Source organism: Episyrphus balteatus (genome assembly GCF_945859705.1).
Source record: "Episyrphus balteatus chromosome X unlocalized genomic scaffold, idEpiBalt1.1 SUPER_X_unloc_1, whole genome shotgun sequence".
Lineage (NCBI taxonomy): Eukaryota > Metazoa > Arthropoda > Insecta > Diptera > Syrphidae > Episyrphus > Episyrphus balteatus.
In genome coordinates, this window is record NW_026605125.1 from 1 (window position 1) to 6,666 (window position 6,666).

At 36.5% G+C, this 6,666-nt stretch overlaps 1 non-coding gene and 1 pseudogene across 1 annotated transcript; both read left to right on the plus strand.

The window, feature by feature from the left end:
- The first annotated feature begins 1,199 nt into the window (after nt 1-1,199).
- LOC129920749 (5.8S ribosomal RNA) lies at nt 1,200-1,378 on the plus strand. The gene has a single exon (XR_008773307.1). It is a non-coding gene; the product is annotated as a 5.8S ribosomal RNA (ribosomal RNA).
- A 309-nt stretch (nt 1,379-1,687) lies between these two features.
- Nucleotides 1,688-4,639, plus strand: LOC129920823 (large subunit ribosomal RNA; annotated as a pseudogene).
- The last annotated feature ends 2,027 nt before the right edge of the window (nt 4,640-6,666 follow it).

Below are 6,666 nucleotides of genomic sequence, written 5' to 3' on the forward strand. Positions count from 1 at the left end.
ATATAAACAAATACAAAAAAGAATACTTCAAAAGAAGTAAAAATACAAATACAAATTAGACTGGGTGTGTTACTATAAGTAATGCATTCAGTCTTTTTTTTTCAAAAAAAATTAAGAACAAAGTATTTAAACGGTAGCCAATTGTCATCGTCATCGAAATAGTGACGCTTATGAAAATATATATATGAATAAACAAACTTGCTATAGCAAAAGTCGAACAACAAAGGTGTCGTACCCTTCGGGGTAATATCCTCCTGGGTGTAAAAACCCGCCCTTCGGCGTGGCGTGTATACGTTGCGACGAATTAACCCCTAAAGGTGTCGTACTTGGACAATATCCCGGTACTATCCGGCTAAAACGCATAGCATAAGTTGTAACGATATATATATAATAAAAAAAAAACAAATACAAAATAGACTGGGTGTGTTACTATAAGTAATGCATTCAGTCTTTTTTTTTCAAAAAAAAATATGAACAAAATATTTAAATGGTAGCCAAATGGTGTCGTCATCTAAATAGTGACGTTTTTAGCCAATATACAAAAACAAATTAGACTGGGTGTGTTACTATATGTAATGCATTCAGTCTTTTTTTTTCAAAAAAAAATATGAACAAAATATTTAAATCGTAGCCAAATGGTGTTGTCATCTAAATAGTGACGTTATAACCAAAATACAAAAACAAATTAGACTGGGTGTATTACTATAAGTAATGCATTCGGTCTTTTTTTTTCAAAAAAAAATATGAACAAAATATTTAAATGGTAGCCAATTGTCATCGTCATCGAAATAGTGACGCTTATGAAAATATATATATGCATAAACAAACTTGCTAGAGCAAAAGTCGAAAAAACAAAGGTGTCGTACCCTTCGGGGTAATATCCTCCTGGGTGTAAAAACCCGCCCTTCGGCGTGGCGTGTATACGTTGCGACGAATTAACCCCTAAAGGTGTCGTACTTGGACAATATCCCGGTACTATCCGGCTAAAACGCATAGCATAAGTTGTAACGATATATATATATAAAAATAAAAATGTATAAAAATGTTGTACTTAGATTTCTTTAAAAGAAATTTATAAGTTAACGATTCTTTGGAATTGGACATTCGCAACATAAAAAAAATACATAAAATATAAAAAGAAATAAATTTTTATTTCTTAAAAAAAAAAATTGACTAAATATAAAATAAAAAAATAATAATACTCTAAGCGGTGGATCACTTGGCTCATGGGTCGATGAAGAACGCAGCAAACTGTGCGTCATCGTGTGAACTGCAGGACACATGAACATCGACATTTTGAACGCATATAGCAGTCCATGCTGTTATGTACTTTAATTAATTTTGAAGTGCTGCTTGGACTACATATGGTTGAGGGTTGTGATACTATGCTAAATAAGCTGCTTTTGATTTATCAAATGCGCATGTTATATTATTGGATTTGTAAAAATTCATAATATTAAAATATAATATATACCTCAAAATAATATCGAGCGACAGTAAGTTCGTTTTATCTATTTTTTAGAGGATGTTAGTATATAAAAATTTCTAACATTGCAGATCGTTGTCATAATATAATTTGGCAATTGAGGCATTCTACTTGAATTGATAAAATGGCTGAAATGATCGATATATAAAAAATATTTTGAATTGAGTATATAAAATTATTAAGCAAATAAAAAGTGTTAAGCAACCTCAACTCATATGAGATAACTCCCCGAATTTAAGCATATTAATGAGGGAAGGAAAAGAAACTAACAAGGATTTTCTTAGTAGCGGCGAGCGAAAAGAAATCAGTTCAGCACTAAGCCATTTTGTCTTTATGGCAAATATGGGATGCAGTGTATGGAACATCTATAATCTAGTATGAGAAATTAACGATTTAAGTCCTTCTTAAATGAGGCCATTTACCCATAGAGGGTGCCAGGCCCGTATAACGTTAATGATTACTAGAAGGTGTTTCCAAAGAGTCGTGTTGCTTGATAGTGCAGCACTAAGTGGGTGGTAAACTCCATCTAAAACTAAATATAACCATGAGACCGATAGTAAACAAGTACCGTGAGGGAAAGTTGAAAAGAACTCTGAATAGAGAGTTAAATAGTACGTGAAACTGCTTAGAGGTTAAGCCCGATGAACCTGAATATCCATTATGGAAAATTCAATACTAATATAAAAATATATAAAAAATATTTTAACAATAGTGTGCAATTTTTCCATATAAGGACATTGTAATCTGTTAATGTAATAAATATTTATCATAAGATCCATTACTTAAGTTTATTCAAATTGTTTATCTTCGGATTTTCAACATAAAATAAATGTTTTGGATTTGATAAATCATTGACAGATATAATTATATATTGTGCTTAAATTTTTCGGAATTTTACAATGGTAAATAGATCTATTGATTTGTTTATTTATATTGTATGCACTTTTATGATTAACAATGCGATAGATTCAGGATACCTTCGGGACCCGTCTTGAAACACGGACCAAGGAGTCTAACATATGTGCAAGTCATTGGGTATTTTTAATAAAACCCAATGGCATAATTAACTTAACTTAATTTAATGGGATTAGTTTATAATTTGTTATGAATTATTTATTCAATCCCGGGGCGTTCTATACAGTTATGCATAATGATATTTATATTATTTATGCCTCTAACTAGAGCGTACCTTGAGCATATATGCTGTGACCCGAAAGATGGTGAACTATACTTGATCAGGTTGAAGTCAGGGGAAACCCTGATGGAAGACCGAAACAGTTCTGACGTGCAAATCGATTGTCAGAATTGAGTATAGGGGCGAAAGACTAATCGAACCATCTAGTAGCTGGTTCCCTCCGAAGTTTCCCTCAGGATAGCTGGTGCAATTAAAAATTATATAAAATAATCTTATCTGGTAAAGCGAATGATTAGAGGCCTTAGGGTCGAAACGATCTTAACCTATTCTCAAACTTTAAATGGGTAAGAACCTAGCCTTTCTTGATATGAAGGTTTTGGTTGTGATATATTGTGCCCAGTGGGCCACTTTTGGTAAGCAGAACTGGCGCTGTGGGATGAACCAAACATAATGTTAAGGTGCCAAAATTAACAACTCATGCAGATACCATGAAAGGCGTTGGTTGCTTAAAACAGCAGGACGGTGGCCATGGAAGTCGGAATCCGCTAAGGAGTGTGTAACAACTCACCTGCCGAAGCAACTAGCCCTTAAAATGGATGGCGCTTAAGTTGTATACCTATACATTATCGCTAAAGTAGATGGTTTATTTTCGATCTGATTGAATTTAAATTTTGAAACTTTAGTGAGTAGGAGGGTACAATGGTGTGCTTAGAAGTGTTTGGCGTAAGCCTGCATGGAGCCGCTATTGGTACAGATCTTGGTGGTAGTAGCAAATAATCGAATGAGACCTTGGAGGACTGAAGTGGAGAAGGGTTTCGTGTGAACAGTGGTTGATCACGAGTTAGTCGGTCCTAAGTTCAAGGCGAAAGCTGAAAATTTTCAAGTTATAAAAAATAAAAAATAAAAATTAAAAAAACATTTTAATAAATTACAAAAATATATATATTATGTTATTAAAAATAAAAAAAAAAAAAAAAATAAAAAAAAATATATGAGCAAATATAAATAAAAAAAATATACAAAAGTATATAAAAAAAAATATTAAAATAAAAAATTAAAAATACAAAAATATATATTATTATTATATGAAATAAAAAATACAAAAATAAATATTTAAAACACTTGATAAATTTTGAACGAAAGGGAATACGGTTCCAATTCCGTAACCTGTTGAGTATCCGTTTGTTATTAAAAATGGGCTTTTTGCTCATCCTGGCAACAGGAACGACCATAAAGAAGCCGTCGAGAGATATCGAAAGAGTTTTCTTTTCTGTTTTATAGTCGTACTACCATGGAAGTCTTTCGAAGAGAGATATGGTAGATGGACTAGAAGAGCATGACATTTACTGTTGTGTCGATATTTTCTCCTCGGACCTTGAAAATTTATGGTGGGATTACGCAAACTTCTCAACAGGCCGTACCGATATCCGCAGCTGGTCTCCAAGGTGAAGAGTCTCTAGTCGATAGAATAATGTAGGTAAGGGAAGTCGGCAAATTAGATCCGTAACTTCGGGATAAGGATTGGCTCTGAAGATTGAGATAGTCGGGCTTGAATTGGAAGCAATAACATGGTTTATGTACTCGTTCTGGGTAAATAAAAATTCTTGAATTTTGTTCCCCGGATAGTAGTTTACGTAACCAATTGTGGAATTTTCTTGCTAAAAATCTTAAGATATATCGCAAGGTATGTTCTTTTGATTTATAACGACTATCAATTAACAATCAATTCAGAACTGGCACGGACTTGGGGAATCCGACTGTCTAATTAAAACAAAGCATTGTGATGGCCCTAACGGGTGTTGACACAATGTGATTTCTGCCCAGTGCTCTGAATGTCAAAGTGAAGAAATTCAAGTAAGCGCGGGTAAACGGCGGGAGTAACTATGACTCTCTTAAGGTAGCCAAATGCCTCGTCATCTAATTAGTGACGCGCATGAATGGATTAACGAGATTCCTACTGTCCCTATTTACTCAGTTCAGTTTTGTATCTCGTGGCGGACGGTTGTCTTTGCTCCGGTTAAAATTGGATTTGTTGGATTATTGGTGTTTTGCTGGTGGTTGTCGGTTTTTCCGAAAAAAAAGGATTAGAGTCGGTACTTTTATTACGGATCAGTGTGCGCATCCCTTTTTCCAAGAACGGCTTAATTAACCGTGCATTGTTTTGTGCCGTGTACGTCCCGATTTCGTGGAATCTTGGTCCCTTTTGGTGTTGTGTCGTGTCCCTTGTAAGCAGGTATAAAATTATACCTGCTTTATTTTTGGTGCGTGACCCTTCGCGGAAAAGGAAAATAAAGTGGTTTAGTGCGAGGAAATAGCAAATTGCTTTTCCAGGAACACGGGTGCAGCTGGTGTCTAGAAAAATTTTAGAGCGAGGATTTGGGAAATTTTGTTTTCCAATTCCAGGAACTCATTTAAGTGGTTGTTTTCGGTTTTTTCGGGAAATTGTGCGTTTAGTGCTTCGTGCCGTGTACGTCCCTTTTTTCGACGAACTGTTTTTTTTTTGGTAGGTGAGAAGGTTAGATTTTGTGATGGAAAAAAATAAGATAATGGTGTCGGTTTCTTCAGACTGCGACTCTGAAAATAATTTTTCAGGAGCGTCGTCGCAAAGAAAAATAAAAAAAAAGAAGTCTAAAGAGTCGCGAGTGTCAGAGTTTTTAAAAAGCAGTGACTGCGAAGGCAAGAGCGAAGATGCTCTAAAGGCTGAAAAGGCTCGAGTAGCCAGGAAGGCCAGGAAGGCAGCCTTGGCTATAGCCGGCACTGCCAAGCTCAGTGATAGTGATGAATTCACTTTTAAACATCCTCTTCCAGTATTTACGAGGAAAAGTGTGTGTGAAGTGAATGAAGGAGAAACGGTGGAGCAGGATGTGGAAGCCATGGAGGCGGAGGATATATCCCTCAAGAGAGCAAGGAAGAACTCCCTGGAGGGAAAAACTGAAAAAAAGACAAGGACGGAGATGGGCATGGAGTCATCTGCCACCACGGGGGTTGAAAAACCCGGCGATGTGGTGGAGGTGAAGTTGCCTGACCAAACTGCAGGCAAAGGTAAGGAAGTTTTTACTTTTAATATTGAAAATAACATTGAAAAATTAGTTAATGAAAGTAGGGAGGTTAAACTAGCTAAGGATAAGATAGGGCAACAGGACTCATTAGGAGTATTAAAAAGAATAGGGGTCATAAAAGACAAGATGGTAGGATTGATTGCGGGAAAAAAAATAGATCCAGTTAGCATTGGGGAAATGATCGTTATTTCGCATGAGTATGAAAAGTTAATATTTGAGATAGCATGTGAAAATGAGAGGTTGAGAGGGCGGCTAGAAGAAAGCAAGAAATTGAATTCAGATAGGAAACCAGTGTCAGTCTTGACTGCAACCCCGATCCCAGCCCCACGCAAAGGGAAAATTTCGGTGCCCCAGATGCAAATCTGTGGCCCAACGGGACCTTTACCGAAGCCGGTGCCAACCTCCCAGAGGTTGTCATATGCGCAGAGGTTGATTCAGGTAGGGCCTCTGACCACTCCTCCGGTCATCAAGGAGGCGAGGAAAACTTTCGCGTTGCAAATTAGTGCGAATGAGAAGGGAACTTCAAAGGAAGTTCAGAAAAAAGTAGCAGAGGAGATAGCTCCTGCTCTTGGCGTGCGCGTACACGCAATTGAAAATAATAGTGCAGGATGTAGAGTGCTATTCCCTACTAGTAGGGAAAGGGATTTAGCTATAAAAAATGATAGAATACAGAAGGAAGGCTTAACAGCTGAGATAAAGAAAGAAATAGGGCCGAGACTCATCATTAGGAGAGTCAGCCGGATGATTACATCGACAGAATTTCTGGGGGAGCTTCACAAGCTCAACCTAGAGGGCTTAACGCCTGAAGAATTTAAAAGTGAAGTAAAGTTGATTACTCAACCATGGGAAGGAAAACTAGGGAGAGAGGACTCACTCAATGTCATCATAGAGTGCAGCAACAAAGTATCAAAAGCTTTGAAAAACGTAGGTAGATGTTATATTAAGCACTATTCATATAGGGTAGATGACCTTCCACTGGTCATGTC